At 39.6% G+C, this 24,915-nt stretch overlaps 1 protein-coding gene across 8 annotated transcripts in view; it reads right to left on the bottom strand.

Annotated features, from left to right (window-relative positions):
- Window positions 1-24,915, bottom strand: part of CALD1 (caldesmon 1) — a 203,249-nt gene that overhangs the window by 157,109 nt on the left and 21,225 nt on the right. For 7 of the 8 annotated variants that reach the window (XM_009332856.1, XM_009332863.1, XM_009332862.1 and 4 more), the window contains exon 2: window positions 3,669-3,749. The exons of the other annotated variant lie outside the window; for it this stretch is intronic. The gene's annotated coding sequence lies outside the window, so the exon portion shown is untranslated. The remainder of the gene's footprint in view (window positions 1-3,668; window positions 3,750-24,915) is intronic. 8 annotated transcript variants of the gene reach the window in all.

The raw sequence follows: 24,915 nt of genomic DNA on the forward strand, positions 1-24,915 counted from the left end.
AAGTCACTAAGCATTAAAAGAACAATGCTACCTTGATTATGCAAAAGGGTTAGCCAGCCTCTCCCAGATCATTTCCTATGAGATCATATGCATACTTGGAAACAGAAGGGACTGGTTTCAGGATGTTTGGAAGCCTTTTATGGACTATATTAACAAGGCACAGGCTGTTCCCTAAAACTGATTGTACGTCAAATTCCATTACAGCCACATGCCCTTGGTTGGAATGCCTTTAGCATATATGATAGTACCAACAACCACCAAAAAAGCTGCAATTCTGGCATTTAATCCCTGTGAATTGTGGGGGTTTTTTGAGTACCGGGTATTAATTGTAATTTTCTGGATGTGGATAGCACACAACAGGTTACAATGGGATATCTGTTAAGTTCCCGAAACTTTAAAGCATCCTACAAAGTTTAGCCACAACTTTGTAAAACGTTAAATACCTGTCTTACATAGGTAGAAAAAGAAAATGCTACGTTGCAAGATGTTGGAATGATACCTAATAACTATTAGAGGCCAATTTTGATTTTTCTTCTCCAAGAAGTATTAACAGAAAAACATACATCTACACAAAACTACATCAGTACTTGAAAAATACTAATTTTTTAGTGTTTTTTTAGTAATTTTTTTTAATTGTATTTTGCTATTTGAGGTCTTAGCTAATGCATTTACCACCAAAGACATTTTCCAGTCATTTTAGTTACCATACATTCATCCTTGATCTAGAAAATTAGAAAGCAACCCAGCAACAGCAGCCCTTTTCTAAAAATTAATGCTGTGCATTTTCTTTTTTTTTTTTTAATTTTACATCTAGGCATTATTTTCCTGGTGATGCGTATGAACGAGGCAGATGCCTCACATGCACCAGGACTTCCCCGTGATTCCAGGCAGACCCATGAGTCTATAAACACACTTCAAACGCTGTAACTCTGTTTGGAAGTGTCAAGGCACTATGAAGTCTCTGGCCTTCAGCCTCTTTAGCAAGGCTTATGCGTCACTTGGGTTTCACGTTAACTCTTTGGCAATGCATAAGCTGCATGCTGAGCTTTACAAGACCTGCACTGTAAGAGGCTGAATTTCACTGTGGGAGGCAAACTAATCTGTTAATTGAATTAGCTAACATCCATCTATTTATTAGCAATGATATTATCAGATCTTGTTTTCAGTTGAAAGTAACACAACTTTTTCAAACAGCAGCTCGCAAAGAAAAGTAATAATCTTCCCTTCCGTTTACAGATGGGGGAAGAGAGGCACGGATAAATGCAGTTACCTGCCCAAGCCCGGCTGGTCGTTCAACAGCAGCACCTCCTGCATGCCAGTTAAGTGCTTCCCCCACCAGGTTGCACTTTCTCCTACCATCTGCATGGTCCTAATGCTAATATGATCCGCATCACTGCTGCCATGGCTGGAGAATGAAAACATTTAGAATGAAGATTCTCCCAGTGTCAAACTGCCATCTCTTATTAGAAATAAGACACATTTTTGTTCTTGTTGGTACTGAAGAGAAATAAGAGGCACCTGAGCAGAGGAATGAAAAACTCACAAGTTTACTACAATTATTTGCTATCTGTTTAACAATAATGCTGTTCCCTGTGCCAAAGAGTATGCAATAAAGACAACCATTGCCTTTGCTCAGTTAGGGGAATAACCACCCCTGATACATTCTCCCAGGAATCCATCCTTAGAGCCTTGCCCATCGCTATTTATAACTGAGTAAATATTAGAGGGTTTACATCTTTTGCCCTGAATAAACAAGACCTTTGGCCTTAACATTTTTTTGGAAAGTGCTTCAGAGGAGGCTGTTACAGTGAAACAGGCTGAAACAATGTTTCCTTCCATGAAAATTTCCTCTTAAAAATATATGGCCCAAAGGAGGAACACTAGACCTCAAATATACCACAAATATGGACAAGTCTGCCTACAGGCATTTGGAGGCTGGGAATTTGCCCAAAACATTATCCTTACAGAATTAACCAACTCTGTTAGTCAGCATAGTTAACAGCCTCAAAAAAATAATTTTACTCTGACGTGCCTTTGTCAGGACAGCTCACCAATTGCATGTTGCATTGTTTTCCACTGCTTAAGGATTAATTATTCCCAAAGACTGAAACTGGAGCCTTTACACTTCTACATACAAATAAAAAAAAAGTGTTTGGGAGCCAATACTGTCCAACGAACCATCACTTTTAGGTTTCTATTAGTCCTGGCTTTAGCTCAGCTCACCCTGCCTCTCCTTTTCCTCATCTTCTGACACAAGCTATGATAGCCAGAGCCCAGAAAAGCAGGCAAGCTATGGCTGACCACACAAACTCGGTATGTGCTCAGGACTCTGCCCTGCTTGGGACTCTTGGATCTGCCTGATGAACACCACTCATCATAAAAGGTGGACTAGAAAAATGGTATGAGACAGGCAACACGACTCAAAGGCAAGCCTTTACGTGCTATTCGGTCACTATGAGTTAATGCAGACACAATAGCCATCAGTTCTGCCATGTATATGACCATGACTTCTTGGGACACTTACAAAACATTACCCTCATGGGAAGAGTCAAGATCAGATCTGTGATATCCCTCATCCAAGACACAGCCCTTGATAGTGGCCAGTCATTTCACAGAGGTGTTCAACAAACAGAGTAACCATTCAAGGCAAGTCCCTTCCTCGCCTCCTCATTGAGGTTGGCTTCTTGACCTAAGTTTTAAATCCCTTTTAATTGTTTTCCTTAGTCTTCACTACTATAACTCCATATTGTATTACTATTTTATATAATTGTCCCATCCTTTTGGATCAGTGACTTTGCTACGCATGACATCATAACCTCCACCTGTGTAGTCAGAATGATGGACTCACTTGGAGCAATTTGTGCTAAACAGCAATTATAAAACAAGTGTAGCCTGGGAACATTTATTATCATCATCATTGCTTAGCAAGACTCCTATCAAGTGCTGAAGCAACAATCTTTTGAAAGGCAAATTTCCTCCCACCTGGCAAGCAGAATTGTTTTACATGTCCCTATCAAACTAAAAACAGAACACCTAGGGAATATAGAGTCATTGACTTCGCTAACATATTCAGCAACATTATTATCTTAATGATATATAATAGTCTCCATATTCATAATCTTTCACTAGGAGAAAGACTAGTATGGCTGTTGAGCTGAAATAATTACCTCAGTCTGTACCCTGTGTGTACAACTGATGCGTGTGTGCAAAGACAACCGCATGTAGGTTTAATGACAAAGATAAATAAGAGTTAGGCCTTCTCAAGGGAAGAAATGGTCCCTTCCCATTCAGGTAATGCCCAGGGACCATGGGAGCCACAATGTGGAAGAATTTCTCCAGTGTTTTGGAGAGCTAGATTACCATGCTTACTCATAATCCTTAGCACACAAAACACTAACAAAAGGAAACATCAAGGTGGAAGACTCCCAAATACCCAAGCAATTTCTGACAGTCCGTTCAATCAAGGACTACCATAAAGTATCTTCCCAATGTGTTAAATTAAGCTGAATACTAACCACCCAGAATGGCCTCCTTCCACACCAGACCTTGAGTCTGAAACTAAGCTAACACTAAAGTGCTGCTCATCATAGCAATTGTCTCAACTGAACAGAAATACCTCCAGGAAAAAAGATATATATATATATAAAAGCATTAATAGCATATCTCACCAGTTATGATGCCCCTGAGCCTGGAAGATGGTGCCTCTTCAGCTCCCAAGGGATTCTTTGAGCAACCAGTTATCACAAGCACTGGAAAGACAGAAGTGTTTATGGGTGGGAATGAAGAGGGCACCAAAGGCAGAAGAACTTTACAGTAAGGATGATCTAGAAAGCAGACCAGCTCTCGATCCTTGCTGCAGTTGCTAGGTACTATTGCACCACTGACTAAGCTGACTTGCAGCTCCTTTTCTTTTTCCAGTGACTCCTCCGTGAGAAAGAAGAAAATCCCAAGCGAGAAAGGGCAGACTGCACTCTGCATCTGAAGTCCCATTAAGGGAAAAGAGTTGCTTCCACTTGCAGGGAAAAATGCTCCATTCACCTGATCCTGCTGCTATGACTGTAACCCAATCAGAGTGTAATGCAATCCTGAGAACAGCCTGGGAAACATCAGCCACAGAACTGAGAATTTTAATAGCCAAACTGCACTGATTAATATGGAGCCAAACCTGATTATGCCCCCATGATTCACTTCACAAAAAATATCTGAGGGAATTCCCTATTTGTTTTGGCTGTAGACCAGCACGGTTCCTTGATTGCTGGCTGCCTCCAGTCAAAGATGCAAAAACATTTGGCTATTTCTGCATAGCTGCTGGAGTGCATTTATATGGTTTTCGGTGACAGGTTGTCTGTCTGCCTTTACATGTGCTTAGCCACTTTGACTGTTACAGTGATAGAACAGCCACCTCCTAGTAATAGCCAGCATAAATGATAACAGCTTTGGCAGCATGTGGTGAGACTGGAAAATGCCTCTGAGTGATGCCTCAGCAGAAGAACAGGAGGGGGTTCCTGGGAGAATAGACTCAGATATCCCACTTGGAGTAACATAAGCCAACTGGGAATCTTCTCAGGGGCTCTGGTGGCTCCCATCCCCTTTCATCTACAGAGGCAGTGAAAAGAAAAAACTTCCAAATGTCTATATACTCAAAAGACAAAAGGCTGGTATCACAAGGTCCAGAGAAATTTTATTTATCTGTTAAACCAGGTGAAGAAACATCTCTCAAAAATGAGCTGGCTTCACAATCAGCCTTTAATTAGAAAAATACACAGTTTACCTTCCCTGTTCTCCACCTATTCCACACAATCAGCAGATGTGTTTAAGAGTAGTCATTAGGCTAACTGGCTTTAGCAGGAGGTTTGACAAAGCTCTGGGAAAATATATCATGCTTTTGCAAATGACACTGCATTTTCGCACCATTTCTTCTAAATCCCTAAGCGGGGTGGGGTGGTTTGCTTATCTTAGGGAATTTTCAGGGGTTTGTTTTAATTTTATACTGCCTGCCAAATGAGATCTTATGAAGACAGCATGTGATGGGATGATGGAGGAGTCAAAGTCTCCACAACACATACAGTACTGTGCTCTACCATATGGCTAAACACAACTTGTACCCTGCTGTTTTACAAAAACAAGAAACACCTTTGTTGGCCCAAGAACTACCAAGATGGAAAATCGCAGCTGGGTCCAGCTGAGGTGGCAGTTCCTACAGGAAACTCTACTCTGGACCTTTCTAAGACTGCATCACAGTAAGTGCTGAAGACATCCACTTTTTCTGAGGTTTGCCAAATCCAGGAGATCTGGTGAAAGGAATACAGATTCCCCATAAGCATTGCAGAGGTCCAGGTTTCTGGACTATCTCAGCCTCAATAAAACTCCCATTAAAGCCAAGAGCAGTTGAATGTTCTCATCCAGAGAAAAATCTAGATCTATCCTTACATCAATAAAATGCAAAACTGCTTCCAGTCATTAATGAAATCCAATGACTAACATGCCATTCAGGACTCATGTAGCTACATGAGGTGATCCAATTCTTTCAAGTAGGAATTTAGCTTTTACACTGCTCACCCTACATAACTTACTGTAGCCATGAAAAAAAAGAAATACACTATCATTTACATATGATGAGGAAAATAAAAATTCAAAGGTGCAATATAGTAGAGTTAAACAGCATTAAATTCTGTAACTTCCTGACTGCTGAGGTATTTCAGAGATAAAGCTCCAAAGGTGGACACTAGTCTTAATCAGAAGAACATCTCATTTCCATTCTAAGGCTTTCACTTAGCCTTGTTTCCTGTGATACCTTAACATCAAGTCATTCTGAAGTGCTCACATTCACAAGGTACTTAAGCATGCTCCTCACCAACCAAACAAGATTACTCACCTACTTGAAGTTAGGCACACATTTTTTGAGGCAGAGCCAAAACATACATGCGCACACATATACCTGACCAAGGACATGTTTTTCTTTCATGGGCTGGTTTTATTCTGTAGTCCAAAGCACAGTACCAAAAAAATAAAATAAAAATATGTCCATTATGCCACATCTCTTCAAGAATTCCTCAGCGAAACAAAATTAATGAATATATTTTACACCATTTATTTCCTAATTGCAATGACATTTTCCATGCATAAAGTCTGTATGTGTGCCCTCAAAGCTATCAAAACCTGAATTCTCTCCTAAAAGGAAATAATAATGACACATCTATGAAATTAAAGACTATGAATGAGTGAACACTAATGACTAGGCAGGATTTGAGCCAGAGGAGTGTTTTATCCACTTGTTGATATACTTTTATACTGTTTTATACCATATAGCCTGCAAAATATCAAAGTCAAGGGACACTGACAATTAAAAAGATTGTTTAAAACTAATCTATTCGGTTCACACTCAAGCAATCTCTGGATGCAACACCTGAAGAAAAGCTGAGACTTAATTATCTTGCACTTCTTTCCTAAAGGAGGCCAAAGCGTGATACAAATGAATTTACCTTATTTCTTTAATCTTTCCTATAGACCATCTCATTATATTTACTTACATATTGATCAACTAATTACCAGGTTTGGGAAATGGAGGTATGGTTACCAAACCCAAACAGTTGTGGAAATACAAACTTTCTCTTCCTCTTGAAGTTGTCAATACTATCTTTCTTTTACAATTTTATAACTAGAGATAGCTACTTCTAAAAAGAGAAGCAGACCATTTACATTTTTATAAGCAAACTAAAGCATGTTTTTCCATTGCTCTTTTCCAAGGTGAAATTCTGTTCTCTGTAGGAAGGGGGAAATTATCGTTTTCAGAAAATAAAGTCATTACAGTTTAGATCACAAGGCATTAGTCTAATATTTTTGAGAAATTCCTTCCCTTCAATTTAACTTGACCACTACAATAAGCAACCTGGATTCTGTGGGTTACTTTTGCATACTGGAGCAACCTTTGTGTAAACATGGTATAGCACCATAATTCTTTGTAGGTCAAGCAAAATAACCAAGTATACGTTTTCTATCTCTCCCCTTCCTCAAAGTAAAAACTAATGGTACACTACAAAAAAAATTTTAAGTTTTCTGAGCTAGTCCTTAAAACCTGGAGTGCCTGTAAGTTGTCCAGAACAACGCAGAGCACAACTTTTTAATGGTTTAGGCCATTTTGGTGACATGAATGAACATGAGATCTCATTCACTGTTACACTGCTGCTTATTTGATACCAGGTCAACCCAGGTGATGTGATCACAGGAGCTGTAGAATCAGGCCTGAGCTCTGAGGAAGATGAGCTGCAGGGCTTTGCACACATCCCATTTCACAAAGATGAGGGCCTACGGACTGGTCCCTTCCCGCATCAGTGTCAGGATGTTACATGCCAACTGGAAATTGGGTTGAGGCACCGTAGTCTCTCACAGCAGGGCAATCCTGGTGGGCCTGTTCCATGGTATTAAATGTGGGAACACTTAGATAGTAGAGCCTGCATTAGCAAACAAAAACGATGGCACCGAGGGCTACCTACTTCCATTTTCCTGGAAGGGGCTTGATCCTCTTTTCTATAACCTAAATAAGGAAACAAAACGTCTTGCTTCATTGCCCACACCCATGAAATGCCATACCCTTTGAAGTTTTGTTTGGCCAAAATGCTGAGGACAACTCCCCCCATTATGGCACAAACATTTAAATACCTGTAGAAATCAAACTTTGATTTCTGAACATCTTTGGAGCCCTGGCTCAGGGCTATTAAAGCAGGAGGAGCGAACAACGGCCAAGCAACTCATTGAAACCATATCAGGTACGGTGCTGATTCAGAGGAAAGCATTATATGTGCTGAATTACCGTGCTTTCCAGCAATTCTGGCTGCAGAAGTTCCCAGGGATTACTTGGCCTGGTTTTATTCAGCTCCTGAGATCAAAAGACATCACAATCCAAGTGGATCTGGGCTGCAGACATTTTAAAGGAGACAAATGGCAAAAATATCTTTCAATGCAACCAGCAACATCATCTTCCACTTATGATCACCTGAAGAGGCAACTTGAAAACCACCACCCGTCACAGTCAGCAGCTCCTCTTTGATGTCCTAATAGCAAGCAACCCACAGTGCAGAATCACACATATACTCAACCACATCTGAAATGCTCGATAGGGTAGTCATCCTCAGATGCAAATTTCCAACTCTTACAGCTGACAAGGCTGAAGACAGAAATGTGACAGAAAGGTGTAATAGGTTGCAGCTTATAGACTTCTCAGGTGCTTTTGAAAATGTCCCTTAAGATGTCATTTTTCATATGATAAGATACATATATATATATGGCTGGTTAAAGGGACATAGTTAAAATGGCAAAACAATAATTCTGCCTGCCACAGCAAGGTAACTTCTTTTACACTTTTATCTTACCTATTAAAATAAGTGCTTTAATTTCTCCTCTAACAGCATTTAAAAGAGACCTAAAGCAGTTTTGCCTGTTACTTGAGCTAGAGTAGCACTTATTTTTTCACAGTATTTTTCACCACTGATGTGCGAAAGCACAGTTAGCCATAACCTTGCTTGAAGTACAGCTTTTAGTCCCTTTCATAACTCAAACATGAAACTCAATTTCTCACAATTTGTGCTAACAGTAATTAGATGACAACTCAACATGTGATAACAGGAAAAAAAAAAAACAATGCAGGTTATCTGTTGTTTCCTTGTCAGCCTACAAAAACACAGCATATGCGCGAATGCTGCACATGTAGGCAGAACCCTGTTTTAAAATCTCTGATCAGACATTTTTGATTAAAACTTCCACCACCCACCCATCTATCCTACTGCCTCTATCAATTCTGGTATCAATCATCAACAAACATTTGCGTTTTAGAAAAGAATGGCTTTTTTGAGGATCCTTTAAGTCTTGCATATATTTACTCCAAAGAAGGTCATGTCCTATTTTATACATTTTTCCCCTGACATTTTTCTTCCATGTTTTTCTTTATAGGAGACTAAAAGATAGAGATTCTGTACATTTTTGTGGGACAATTGTATTGGGCAGCCAGCCAATTCCTAAGCCAATATCAGCAGTGAATTTATAGCTCAAAGAAAAGAAAACTCTGAAGAGACAGGGGTTTGTGGGAGGGAGATTTTGTTTGGTTTTGTTGTTTAAATCTGCAAAGCTGTTTTTGACAAGTTTGTCATCAGGCTCTGGAATTTAAAGCATCATCTGCTCTGAAGGATCTCTAGCACCCAGTCACACCATGCTGAACACCTCACCCATACTCCAGCTCCTGTCCCTGGGGCTATTCCTACTTCGGTACGCACTGGCAGACCTAATGAGTGCTCCCTGCACATTTAAACTGACCACTGGTAGTCTATATTATAAAACACATAATTTTTACTTCACCCCTCATTTTCTTAACTTAATTCACTGGAACTTCAATCTGCGCTGATGTAAAGAATAAAATACAAGCTGAACAACATTTTGCCTAGTCTGAGACTTTGCTACGGTGCTGAAATTTAGCCTTTGTTCATAAAAACACAAGGTTTTTGAAGCAAAGGTCATCTTACAGGTATCATTAGGACAATTATAGTTCTACAAGCAGGGAATGCACTGAGCATTAAATACTTAGGCACCCAGCATAGCTTCAGGACAGGCTAAGAGCTGGGACTGAAGGTTGTGTCAGCAATACAAAGGCATAACACTGTCACACAGCTGTCAAAGCCACACATCTAGAGATAAAGGCACATCCCAAGATAAGGCAGTGAACTGATGGCAAAGCCTTACAACTTGTTGCTCCAGAGCAAGGAGGACAGCTAGACAAGCAGATACGGCAACGAGCGCACTGAAGGAGGAGTATTAATGGATGTTCACACTCTGGCTGAGACTGCTCTGGCCCTCAGCTCATTCCCACACATTGCTGTAAGGGAGCCAGCAGTGAGTCATTTTTCCTAAGCATAGCTCCTGATCGATCCTAGCAGCCAACCATATACATGAGCATGCAGGACACACTCCCTTGCCCAACAGTCCATCCTTTATCACAACTTTGCACAGTGCAAGGAGGGCCCATGAGGCAGCGTCTCCCCACAGTCAGCAGGACCATAACACCCCCCCAAGCACGCTGCACTCCTGCCAGTACCCCCCATCGCGCTTTTCAACCTCTAACCAGTGCTGGTTCAATGCTAAACACCAACTCCAGAAGAACAGCTTCAGCACTTCCAGAAAAACACATGCACGTGCCTTTCTATAGATAAAAATCAGAAGCACGTAGTTCTTTCCTTGTTTGGCTGCTGAAGGTCTGCTGCTTTTAAAGCACACCCCTCAATTTTTACTCCTAGTTCTGATAGAAGCATGATTCTGTGCCAGCTAAACATTTCACAGAGGATCCAGAACATCCCTGAATCACTCCCCATATAATTAAATGTACATTTTTAGAGTTTAAAGCTTTTTTTCTTTTTACCAGTGGGCTACAGTGTAAATCATACCCTCCTTTATGAACTGAGGAGCTTCTCAAAGATGCAAATTTCACTCTGTTCATTTCAGACTGGTATGGCTCACATAACTTATTAATGAAACATCTCATTAATCTCAGAATATAAAGGTGAGAAAGGCTTTCTCACAGAATCCCACAATTCCAGGAAAAATCCAAAGTCAGGCTCCTACAGCAACCAGAAGAAACTCAAACACTCTTCATGCTAAAGAGGGCAGCATATGACAGTCATTTTGTATTTAAATGAACCAGCAAATAGCGTCTTGGGAACAGGGGAGGGAAGAATAGAGAAACAACATTTATTGGAAAACAGATCTACTAAAGCAAGTTTATTTTGAGACATTTGAGTTGAAACATGTTTGGGAAAAAATTTGAATGAGCCATTTGAAAAAGATGCGACATTTTTTGTTGGTACTGCATTTTTTATTTGGTAGCAGTCTACTTTATTCCACAGATTTTAAGACATGTTTAAGATTCTGTAGGTTTAGTATTACATCACTAATTGTTCATAATGAAATTCCAGGCAGTAGCAAAAAAAAAAAAAAAAAGATTTAATGATAGTACTGCACAAGATATGGATATGGGGCCCTTTGTGCAGATTTACCGATAGGAATGTTGAATGTGGGTTAAAATAACATAGTTGTCTGGCTCACTTGTGCACGCTAAAATGCCGTGTGACAGAGCACAAGTTATGTTATTACTTGAATCTCTCTTAAAAAGTTGATCTAATTCTGACCTTTGCTGGATTTTTCAAAAGATTTGTCATTTGCTACAGCTCTATGATGCCATGGACTATTGTAAAAAGTACTTTTCCTGTTTTTGTATCCCATCCATCTCCTTGATGAATAATATTTCAATGGTTTTAGTAGCATGTTTGGTACTAGTTGGACTGTGAGATTAGTGCCCTTCAAGGCACAGCGTGACATAGTGGACAAAGCACTTGACTGGCATCAACTCCAGTCTGGTGCTGTCACAGGAGTCATTTTTCTCTTTCGTGCTTCAATTCCTCAGACTGACAAAAGGGAAAACAACGCCAAGCTCCTTTGTAAAGAACTTTGAGATCAACACGGAAAAAGCAGGGCCTGACAGCTTGATCTTAATGCCATTTTACACTATAGAAGGAAGGTATCTTTTAAAGATTTCTTTTAAAAATAAATAATAAGAAAGCTATTTAACATCTTACAGCTACATAAGGTTGAAAGTTATTGAGAATAATTGTCTATTCTCTGCAAGTAGATAACCTGAGTCCAGGAAAGATGACCTACTGGAGTCTGAAGTGAGATAAACTGGCATCAGTGTATAGGAAATCTTCTAAATGCAAAGACATTCACTGTAACAACACTTGCTTTGGAACTAAAAGAGAGTTTGATATAATATCTCAAATAAATTGTTGCTTTGTCAATTCCCCAACAAATAATTCTGATTAGAGTTGTTCAGTTTTCATGTTTTTATGCCAAAAGCAGATAAAGAAAGCAAAACAGTGTAGAAATACTGAGAAAAAAATGTCTATGCAACAACGTATTCAAAGAACAACCTTTGCTTTAAAATGCAGGAAGGGACTATGTTGTCAGATCTGTGACAAGTCATGAATAATCCCAGGCTGATATTTGAGGACCAGCATAAAAAAAGAAGAAAATAAGCTGTTGAAAGTGTCATCCTTTGAATACAATAATGTTGCTCGTGGGTCACCCAGTGATCCATGTTGCAAGCATCAGACAGACCTGAGCTCACAGCCGCTTCTTCCATTAAGGTCCTGACAATGCTAACGATTTACACCAAATAAGGTGCCTCCACCCAGCGGAAATACTCCTCATGACTGGGGGCAGGGGGGGCCACACAGCCCAGCTTCTTACAGCAGGCTAGATCCTGCAGCTCAAGCTCCCACAGAATTCAATTCCTGTCTTGTGTGAATGTCAGATAAGCATAGTACACAGCTCTTCATTATTTGGCTTATTATATATACACATAAAAGCGGAAATAACCCAAGCACAGAAACAGATTTCTGATATAGAAAAAGGTGTATGGATGTGCGTGACGACAACAGAAAGGAGAACACAGTAGATACCATCTTTAGCTCTTTAAAGGATACACTTTTTAATTTTGGTTAACAACGGCTATGTAAGAAAGAAGCTATGAATCCTCTGTTAAGCTTATAATTAGCGCCTTGCTCTTTTGTGCAGTTGAACAAAACCTGAGCACGTTTAGATGAATTTTTTCAAAAGCTTTTAATGATTTTGGCTGCCTGTGTTAAGCTGCTGTAATGGCATTTGATTTCCAGGGTAATGACAGCCAGGTCTAAAATTGGACATCCAAGAATCAAGGCATTTCAAAAATAACTTGGGGAAAAAACCTGCCCTTTGTTTTGGCCTCTTCTCTTTGACAGAAAGTGTCCACTTGCCAAATTAAGAAAGGAGAAATATGAAAGAGCAAACAGACCTTTGACCCGTTGCAAGAGCCAGACTATTGTTTTACATCCCATGACTGTCTGTGACAGTATAAAATGTGAATTTAACAAGACTGTTTGGGAGCTTTAAATTATGCCCTCGCACTCATTCTGGTGGGTTCAAGATTTTTTATGGGGTTTTTGTTCAACTGGTCCCTTTTACTCTAGAGGAATGGTGACTTCTGGTTAAACCATCACAATTGCTGTGCAGAGTTCTCAAATCTGCCAACAACGACAAGTCAAAATAAGTAGATCTGAAATGTTTGTCTATTAGAATTACTGTCTACTGCACTGATTGACACTGCATTCAGTTGGAATAAATCTGAAGCATCACGCATACTAGGATGTGAAACAGAAATGCTCTGCATCTATGCACTAAAGATTCGTACAGGATTTACAGGCACCTAGTAGCCTAGGGTACTAGACATCAAGAAAGCTGGTGTATTATGGACAGAGATTATTGCTAAAAACAGACAACAGCCAAAAATCAGTGAGACTGCCAAATCTGAGAATGGACTACAACTGGATGAGAGAAGTTTCGTCACCAATTTCAACAGGGCCAAAAACTCAGCCTGTATCTTACATGTTAACTTTCACTTTTCTTACAAATCACTAGAATAGTTTCATTTCTTGATTTTAAAGGAATCAAACACTTATTCTGACCATATTTTTGAAGGAGTTTTCTTTATATAAAATCTTGTCTCCAATAAAATCTATTTTTAAATCTAAACTCTGTGATGTTTCATAGGCAAACTATTTCACGATCTGATCCAAAACTCACTGAAGACCTTCCATCAGGCCCTTCATCCTGTGACTACTGAGAACAAATTACACCCTTACATCTTTGTTTCTGTAAAGCAGCCAGGACCATCCATGCTATGGAATGGTGCTAAAGGACTTCCCTGCTCCGTGGAGCCTCAGACTCCAGCTCTATTAACCCGACTACAGCTCCCTGGAGGGATTCTTTACATTGGAAGTTATGAAAATAAATGTAAAATATATGCTTACACATCATAAAAGTGAGTTTTTGTTCCATTTTAGACTACAAGATTAAAAAAATTATGCCATGAACAATAAAATGGAACTTACAAACCCCTAAACAACACAGTTATGCACCACGGAGCTGTTTCTGGACAACTTTCCTCATAAAAAATGAAAAGTGCATCAGAAATGTGCAGAGTCAGCATTTCTGATATTTGTCAACTCTGTACCCTTTCTGTATGCAGCAGTTGCATATATTAGGGTTGTTTTCCAGCTGACAGAAAAAAACCCAAAAAGATTGTCATGTAACTAGCCTACTAGTCCTGAATCAGGTTTCTAGTTTTCCCTTTCCCATTTCATGTGTAAATTAAGACAAAATCCTCAGGCTTACTATGCCTCAGTCTCTCCTGTGTAATCCAAATGATATTTTCAATGAGGTTTGGCACAAAAGTCACTTTTGTAAAGATCTTTGAGACCTTTTAGATGAAAAGTGCTTTTACATGTAATGTATTATTAATGACATTTCACCAAATGTAAAAGGACTCCATATTTGAATGCCAGAAGATTATTCTTACTTATTATAAGCAGCATTTGGGGTTTTTTAACTTTTTTTTTTTTTTTTACCTTCAGCAAACTAACCATCTGCTTGAAAGGGTTTGGTCAGCTTTAACTTCTGATCCCCAAATTTCTGGGGACATTTACCAACTGTTTCAACAAAACTCTTCAATATGCTTCACACCTACCATAGCACCTACTTTCCCCAAATGACCAATACCTTGTATCAAAACTAAACTGCCTTACCTCAAAAACAGCAGAACTTCTATTTATATATAAATGCTAACAGTTGATTCAAAGAGGAGGAAAAAACAATTTCAATAGATAATTATGCCTCAGTTTACTACACACTGATGGTCTGCTCAAGAGAAACCCACTTTCTCTACTTGGAAATTGAGCTATTCCTCAAATCTTCCCTACTCAAGGCACCATGACAGTTTTTCTTACCCTGGCTCTCAAAAAGTGAGAACTACAATCCTAGATCATTAACGCCTCCTCTGCATTGTAGAAAAGGTATCTTTTCAAAAATAAGTTGTTGCTCAACTAAATCCACTTTGTACAGCCAGAAATTCCCAACAGGAAAGAGGACATTTTCAAACTCCAGGGCTGTGGGAGGATTAAAATCGTGGCTACATCTCTCTCCATTATAATGAATACGAGACCATGAAACCTCCCTCTTGGCAGGAGGTACAGGATTGCCCCATGGCTGAATGAGGATGCATCACTGCTGACCCACTATGTGCATGCAAAACAGAGCCTGACCATGCATGACAAAAAGAACATGAGTAACTCACAACAGCAGCAGTCAATACAAAACAGCAAAGGGCTCAGCCAGAGAGGAGGCAGCAACTCTCTCACCCCCCTGATCCTGCAGCCATTGGAGATGAAGCGTGACACAAAGCCAACTAGCAGAGTTAACACTCATCTGTTTCCTGGCACTGGTGTGGAAAAGCTCAAGAAGAAGTGGACTTCAGAAGACCTCTATGCTTGATGCTTGCTGTTGGCCAGTCCTGTTCTTCTGGAGCCATCCTTTCTGCTTAACTCTCCCCCATGATGTACATAGGTATTCCCATCAGGTACCGAGATACCTAAATGTCAGGAAAGGGCAACACAACTCTTGTGTTCAATCACACCCAAAATGCTACTATCATTATGGCCATCAGCCATAGATTTCAAAAAAATTGAATCCTAGACATTTGCCACAGGATACACAAGAAAACTTGAAGGGAATGGTATGTCTGCCAAAAAGTAGACAGTGCTTTACCCATTAGGTAACACTTTCTCTGAGATCTCTTTGTTGTTGCATCTGGTGCGAAGCAAAACATTTGTGCAGCTTTAGTAGTACAACTCTGCTTCTGCCGCCTTAGAGATGTTAATGTCACACATAAATCTGTATGTTTTACTAATGGCATAATATATCTTCCCAGGCATTTCTAATTCACCTCTTGTTGAGCTATCTAGGTACTTTATCACATAGGGTTACTCTGTGTCAGGTATTAATATTAAGACACTGTGCCTTGTCTTTCATAGGAAAGTACATGTTCTTATCTAAATTGCTGAGACTAATAACTTGAAATATTGTCCCTGCAAACATACTTGAATGCTGTATATTCAGATAACTAGAGCTCTTTTTTTCTTCCCTCCCAGTGAGTGAACATAAATTAAGTCTCCACAGGAATTAACCCAAGAATAAGCTGCATTCCCAATTTGGAGGCAAGGAAGAAGGTTGTACTGTAACAAGGACACTCGTGTCTCATCTGACTGGGACCACATGCCACACAAGGCAGGACTCACAAGGGTGGTACAGTCCTTTTGTTCCCCAGCAAACCCATGCCTGCAGAAACATGCACAAGGAAACAGCGCTTCTTTCCCCCTGGAAGTTTCTTCATTGCAAGCAAACAGTATTACACAGTCCCCATTGCTTAATCCATTCAGTTGAGTGTCTGCTTTAAAACTTGGATATGTGACAGTTAAGATTGTTTTCAGCTGATAACTGGCCTAAGGATGCCCCTTTGCTTATTACTTCTTTGATCCAGATAAGCATTTGGTTGTTTAATCAGTCACAAAGCTAAAGCAGAAAGAGAACACTCAAAAGCCTTACAACCCCACATACTTAATTTAGCCTAAAAGTAATTTCTGGGCAGAAAAAGAAAATTTAATTAACTCTTTTCTATAAAAATGTATGGTAAGACGTGTAGCAAGATCTTATGCATTCCTTTGAAGTTTGTCATACATTCCTGAATACCTTTGACAGCCTAAGAAGTTATGTGTCTGCTTCTGATTAGATAATTGAAATAAATCTACACCAAATAAATTCAGATCTCTTAAAATAAACTGCAGAGGTACATGAACTTTGTAAAATGCATGTAGTACTTCAACCAAAAGGCATTTCTGCAAAAATCAGCTATCAAGAAGGAATTTATTTCTCTGTTTTTTTCCATGCATGTGGACTGCAGTTAGTGTCCAAATTTTAATCCAGGCTTAATTCCAGTCCGCATCAAATACAGTTCCTATGTGAACTGAAAACCACCACAGCAGAGGGAAATCATGTCTTTTACACTTACTACTTTCTCCATTTCACCCCATATAGTTAAACAGATACTAAAAATGGGAGATACCACAGTGTCAGTCACTCACTTCAGGTTCAGCAAATATTTGCCCACTACTTCAACTTGAGACAACACTGCCAAACCTGACTGACAATCTATAGGGAAAAAACACTACCTCACATGATCAATCTCCATTCGCTACATCCAACCCAACAAACCACCAACCAATCCACATCACAATACTTTTTCTGCCAGACTACAAAGCTTGGAAAGATATATAATATGATATATCTGTAATATATACTACAATGCAATAGAATACATAGACCCAGCCACGTTACATAAACTGGAAGATGGCAACAAAATTATACATATTGCTTGGCAACACATGAAGAGAATGCGGAGAATTTGACAGAGTACAACTGAGTAATAACTGGTTAAAATTGTGCAGCTACCTAAGATTCAAAAAGAGCAGAGACATATCAAGGCTTTGTGTGAAATGATGAGAGTGGCCACATAAACCCAAGCAGTGCTGATCAGATGAATCTTATGACACTGTTACCGCTCAGGTAGTCCTGCCAATCATTGTGTGATGGCCTACTGAAACCACACAGAGGACAAACACAATGGATTCAAGATGAATCATCTTGATAACAATCCTCATAAACAGATATTTTACAGCAAGATGGCCAAACTGAAACCTGAACACACTGCAAGTTTCAACAGAGTGATGGGTCTTGCAAAGATGTCAAGGCAACACCATACTTGAAGTGGCCAGAAACTTCTTTGGAAACACGTTCTCCAACTAACAGTCACAGAGGGCTAGTATTCCCTTGTCCTTGTTCCTGGGACACTGGCACTGTCAGATCCAACAGCAGGCAAAACAAACAAGGGAAGTTTAGGCAGAGGGATGTCATGGAACAAGGGCACTGTTGAAATCACTCCCAGCCATCTCTCTGCGTTACATAGGAGCAGGCCCAGTCCAAAGCACAACTGGTGCTGACAAGATATACGCAGACGTGTAGAACATCCCGGGTCACCAGCCCTGCATGAAGGTACATGAAGTCATAGAACTGATGAAGTGCCTGACATTTACAGGGAGACTTCAAGAAAAGGTGAAGAAAGATGCAACAGAGAAGCCTACACAAGCACTTATTTGAAAATATAACTTCAAGTTACAAAAGAAAAAATTAAAAATAGGTTGGAGTCCTATCAAGAAGTCAAGCTTCATCAAATTCTTGGGCAAAGAATGGAAGCAAAAATTCTGAAGATACAAAGATGACGACAAATTCTGTATTACGCATGGGATTGTCTGCCTCAAGCTAACAAAAACACACTTGGATGAAAACTTACTTCTGAAGTCTCCTGTGATGGCAGATCCACCTTCTGACATGGGCCAGATTCACAGAGATCGATTAAATATTTTAGCCAGTAGAGCTTTTAGTGTTTTTCAGGGAAAGAAAAAGCTGGAAGCCCTAACATTTTGCAGAGAGTGTGTTATCATCAACAAATTTTTTCTGAGCTTGCACAAACACTGGAACTACAACCAGACCTGTCACAGAAAATAGCAAGTCTTAATGCTGCCTACATCCACCAAGCATGCAGTAACAGATAACACTGAACAGAGGATCAGCTCTATTATGCTAAGCACATATAAGGACAAAACTGATGATATCCAGCTTCTCTCATTGAAAGCCTATCTGTTCCAACTTCTCGTGCGTGCAAGCTATCATCAAGCAGGAACTGGAGATGATACTGCAAGGCAAGCCCACTATGCCACACAAGTTATAACCAGATAGCTGATACCAATGGAAATTCTTACATTCAAATATTGACTCGCTCCACTGGGCAAAGGCTGTCCTGGACTTAAAAAAATGTGATTGCCCCCACTCCTGCCAAAGCATGCAGGTGTAATGCACTGGCAATTGACTGGAGTTTGCAGAAAAGTACAAGACACCAATCTACATTACCAAAAGACTGATGATGAATAGGAAGGTAGTGTGTATAATCATCAAAAAACTTTTGGAGTAGAGGGCAGGGAATTTGTATAAAAACACACATCTAACATCATTTAAGTGTCTTGCACTACTTTTTTTTCCAGGACTGGAAAGTGTTATTACTTGTTTTTGGTCCATTAAAATCTAGGGGTTTTTTCCACTCAGAATCATGTTTTACCAGATATGTGAAATGTCCACGCTAAACATTAAAAAAATTTTTTCCACCAGATGGAACGGTGCCATAATTAACAAAATTGTCACTACTAGGCTACAACATACTAAATAACACCACACCTAAACGGAAATACAACAGCCTTCAAAATCTGTGTTACAGTTTGTCACCTCCAGTAGGGTCCAGAGCTGGCACTGATCTCAGCTCCGTGACTGTATCATTCCAATCACCTGCTCATCTTCTGTTTGTTCCTTCCTATCCTCTTTTACACAGCATTTTTTCAGACTGATTCTTTAAAAACTGCACCCATCTTTCTTGTTCCTGCCTGTCTTCTCTATCACTACTGGCAGCTTTGCCCTCCTTCCTCTCTCCCAGACTTGCAGATCCAATGTTATCTTCATTTTTTCCTCACCGTTCCTTCTAAATTCAACAGTCTCTTGCTAAATTCCACTGCCATTTCTGACATTTCTTTTCTTTTAGCCCTCCTCAGGAGTATGAATATAAACTTAAAAAAAAAAAAAAAAAACAAAAAAGCCACAAACTTTGCTGATTCTCCTTAACAGTTGGTTTTTCTTTGCAGCCTTCCCAATTATTTGGGATTATAAATGCCACAGCAGAATTAACCTTCCTTCCACCCACCCCCCCATTTCTGACCATATCACACATGAAAAAGCCTACCAAAAAATGCATCCACCCTGATTTCTGCAGAAGAGTTAGGCTGTATATAAAGATTCTAAAAAGAATGGGTTTTGTTTTTCTGTTTAAGTCATGCCTACATTGTTCTGTAGAGCTGTTAATCAGCAGTCACTAGTTGAGTCTAGTGATAAATCCATAGTGCAAGATAGTAACACTTTATTCCTAAAACTCCAAAAGCAAAATTAATATGAAAGGCGCAGCTAGCTCAAAGTGAATTCACTCCATTCTGTATAAGCTGTAGATTAAAGTAAGTATTAAATAACATTTTCTTCTTCTATTATGTCACTGAGGTACCTACTGTCTACTAAAGCATTTTGTAATTAGAGATTATGTCATTATGAGTTATTAAAATGGCTTGCTCTCATTCTGGAGATGCAGCAGAGCAGCACATCTCACTTATATCATGTTATCTTTCTCTAATTTAAGTTAGCAAGTCATTAATGCGACAGTTAAACCAACCACAAATTCCAGTCTAAAAACTTCCATGAAAGCACCCATTCAGTGGGTGCCTCTAGTGCGTACCTTGCCGATCACTCCCAGATTCTGGTTCCCTAATGCACAGGACCTCCAACCCATTTTGCAGTAGGCCAGTATCAACCTTCACATTTCTTTTGTAAGAACTCATTATCTTCCACGCACTGTATTTTGTGTGTTTCTTGTCCTTCCAGATGTCTCTGGACAACTCTTCTGTGAGAACTCCTCCAGACAGACTCTGTAGCACAGTTGATTAACCACTAAGAAAGTATTCCTATCGGGGTTTAATTAAACAAGCTCAACGCTCTTGTTACAGAACTCTCACACTCCAGGCATTATCAGAAAGATTCTAACTTGTCTGGCAGGACTCGTGACCCACCCTTCCGATTCTCTCCCCCATCCCACTGGTGGGGGGGTGAGCGAGCGGCTGCGTGGTGCTCAGTTGCCAACTGGGGTTAAACCACGACACCCTAGTGCACATGTAGCCCCAAAATCAGTTTTTACATAGCACACTTGAGGGGACTACTGAACTGAAAGAAAGAAAAAAACCTGTGGGACACTGCAACAGAAAGCAGATGTCACATTTTGTTAATGGCACCAAGAGATGAAGAATCAACCAAACCTTATTCTTCCAGTGGTTCATCACCCTGAGTGTAAAAACGTGTGTCTAATTTACTTGTCTGGCTTCAGATTCCAGTTATTAGATAGGATTTTCTCTGCTAGAATCATAGAGCCTGTTAGTAGCCAATATCTCTCCCCAAGGAGGTACCAAGATTTGATTTTTATTAGTCTTCTATATTGTTCATACACAGAAGATACAATCCCTCATTCTGTTTTTCTTGTTCCTGGATATATGATTTTGCTTTTGGCTGCATTACAACAATTTATCTGAATAGACTCACTTTATTGAGTGATACAGATTGCACTGTACAGCTGCCTTATCTTCATCACTGCTCACTATCCCCCCACTGTCCCAATCCTGGTATCATCTGTGCTTTTTATCTGAATTATAAGTAGTAGCAGCTGTAGTATCTCCCAGTAGTAGCTCTCCTTAACTTTTGCTCCTCATTTCACTTTTTCCTGAGGTTTCCAGTTCTGGTGTGTTATCATAATAACTGCTCAAGAAAGACTAGCATGTCTGATACCTGTTTCCCAAAATGATGTCTGAATTCCAGGGGGACCATCTGCTTTAGGATTACCGAACAGAACTACTGTCAGAAAGAGCCAAGCCTCCCCTGCTAACCCATTTTACTTGAATAATCCCACCAGAGCTGTGGTACTTTTCATATCGGAAAGGAGTGTTTATGGGAGTTACGGGTTACAGAAGTAGATCCACAGTATATTTTGTTGACCTTGGAATATATCCCGCCATTGATTTTATGTACAAAGCTTCCAAGGCCCACTTCTCCCCCCACCCCTACTCTGTAAAAACTTTTTTCAGTAGGGGACATGGTAAGGAGGTTGCTCTTCTCCTAGTTCCAGTGTGTTAACTATTTTTCTTTTTCTAACGCATTATTTTGGAAATTTAAAAAGTAACAACTAAGCAAACCCCAAAACTTGTAGGTATGGGACAGGGCAGACCACAGAATTTCCACAACCACCAAGTAAGCTCGAGGAAATCTTTAAAGTATCATTCTTGCAAGTTATTTGCAAGAAGGTAGATAAAAGCAAATATTTGATAAGTACTTACATTTTTCCCTAAGGTTTCAAATACAATAATGAAACTGTAAGCCTGGAGAACTTGGAGCATTCCCAGTGCCAAGTGGACACTCTTAACCTCTACACTCTTAACTATATAAATATGTAGCGTATTTGCTGAGTAGATATTTATATGCACTTCCTGTTTCAATGCTAACTTTTTAGTTACTGGAAAAGAACCAGAAGCTCTCTATTCCCTTGAGAATCATTTTCCATTAAAGAGGCTTTAGATAGACTATTTGTTTTTTCAGATTTGGAAAGAGAACCCAATGGAATGTGTATTTTGAGTATCTTTAGTCTTTTTACAATAACAGTCAAGGGCTAAATGGCTGGAAAGATTTGCAAATTTATTTTTTCTAATCTACCTCATGACACCTGATGATGCTTTGCACCAATGGAACACGATTTCCTTAGACATGACCCTGAGTGTTTTACTTGACCAGAAAAAAAACCTATAGTTGTTATAAATGAGCAGGCCCTACTGACAGTCTGCATAAAAAAGGCCAACCATTCATTGCATGAGTATGAAGTCTGCACGCATCCCTTCCTTCTTCCTAACAGCTGGGCTCTTTCAGGGCAGGAGGGAAGTCTGATAAAAGCTTCTGTTTAGGCTATCTTCTTCTAGAAAGAAAATTAATTTCATTTCAACACAGCGCATCCAGCACTTCTTATAAGCAAGCTTCCATGAAATTATATTTTTAAAGAAACATGATATGAATGATCATGCTGAGCACCGGAGTATCTTACCGTTAGCACGTTCTGCCATGAGGGAAATCAGAGGATATAGGACAACCAAGTACTGAGCGAAAGACTAGCTGCTTCTTTTTTATTACTGCCCTGGGCTTGCCAACATCAAGAATCATTGCAGAAAGAATTGAAAAGCTAAAAACCCTAGGAAGGATGGCAATGAATCAGCAATCTAAAATAACTTTGCAGGTATTGTTTTAAGAGAATATTCCAGATCACAGCATTCAGAAACTTTCTTGGGTGGCCAGGATTTCAAAGGGAGGATAAACTGAAGGAAAAGAAGAGAAATTAAGATATGGGCTGGTGATTTAAGCATCCCCATCTGGACCAATATTCTGTCTTTGCTTATTTGAGTACAGATCCAGAGTAAACTGAGATTTAAAACATGCATCTGGATTTCTACCAGTGAAAGCAAAAAAAAGAATGTCTGCTTTTGGTGAGGTGTGACATCTGAAACACCCTGATTCCACACCAAAAATGCCACTTCACTTAAACTGGTTCATGATTTTAGTGGTACTTTCAGGAATAACAGCACTACCTTCAGCTGGTTCATAGTGGCAATTTTCACATTTAAAAATCTGTACCAAACATGTATCAGTCATTCACTGCAGCCTTTTTGCTTTATATTTTCTTTACCCTGCCAGAAACCATCATGCAATTTCCCAACAACTAGGGAGAAGAAAAAATGTGAAGAAATGAAAGCCTCAAATAATATTAGTACACTTTCAGCTGAGTGCAAAATTAGCCCAACAATGGAAGGTTCTGCATTTATAGGAATTAGTCCAAACGGCACTGTGAAAACAAAAATCAGTAAATTGCTTCAAAAGAAAAGAAGCCAGTCATGTCCTGTGAAACCATAGCCATGTCTGTTTAAGTATGTGTGTTATAATAAACTCTTTTTTTCTCTGGGGGACCTGCCTGACTTTATATTGCTGTTTCATAGCACTACAGGTTTCACTCTTTCAGCACAATGTTGAAAACAACCTCATTGAACATGCGTGCTTCAGAGGTTACTGCAGCATGACAAACTGAGTGAATTCAGTACTGATGAAAGATGCTGGATAGACAGACCTGAAGGTGAAGTCCTCTATTTAGAAAAAGTTATGGCAGAGGCTAAGCAATGCAGATTTCATTATGCTTCCCTAAAGACAAAACTAAATCCTGAGCTATAATCTACTAATGATTAGAATGACTATAAATGGGTGTAGTAGAAGAGTATGTCCTAAGAACTCAATTGAAAAGCATTTCCTGAACACTGCTGGAATATATTGCTTTGCATGCCTTAAATCACTGTGGAGCTGTGAGACAGCAACAACTTTTGGTAATTTTTCTGACATCAGATGGATCTGACCTTACAATTCTGCATCACACTGTGCCATTCAGTCCCCAGAACTTCAGATCATGTAGTGTCATTCAGCAGATGTCTCTAAAAATAAGCCATCCAAGTAGAGGTCAGGAACACAATTCAAAAGGAGCATCTAATTACAAGCTCCTGGTATGTTTTAATATCTTTCAGTTACCCAGTTCAATTAAATATTTTTCAAGTTCATGAGTCATAAGAAGAAAACACACCCAATGAAGACTCAGTAAAGTCTTTGGCTAGTGAGATTTCTTAATTCAAACATAGGACCTTTCCATGAAGCAAAAAAATAGCTTCCGCTTTATTGAACATGCTATGCTTTATAATTGCTACTCCTGGACCTTAAGGAATTGATCCTCCTTTAGTTGAAGTCAATAAAATACAGTACAAGACAAATGCCCCAGCCCTTGTGAAATGGCTTTGGCACAGTCCAGTTTTGCCTCCACTGCATAAACACTGAGAGGAAGAAAAGAAGGTTGTCTGGTACTTACCTCATGACACAGAGAGAGCGCACCATGCCACGCAGCACTAGCTGAGTTTAGGGAAGGCAGAGAAAGCTACCCTTTGCACCTTGTTAAAATCTTCCTGTAAGTAATGTCACCACTAGCTTTGGATGCCCCCCACCCCAAAAAAAAATGAATGGGTATGTGTTGTATTTAATTCAGATACATTTCCAAGCCTCATGTGTTGTTTTCTCCTCTTGCATAGGGGAGAAATAATTTCACAGTGGTCAATCTCACTTTATGTGCAAATTTCCCCCCCAGTATAATTTACCTGACTCAACCTGAGTGGATAAAGGAAGACTTCTAGG

This window comes from Pygoscelis adeliae, unplaced genomic scaffold (assembly GCF_000699105.1).
Source record: "Pygoscelis adeliae isolate BGI_AS28 unplaced genomic scaffold, ASM69910v1 Scaffold38, whole genome shotgun sequence".
Taxonomy (NCBI): Eukaryota; Metazoa; Chordata; class Aves; order Sphenisciformes; family Spheniscidae; genus Pygoscelis; species Pygoscelis adeliae.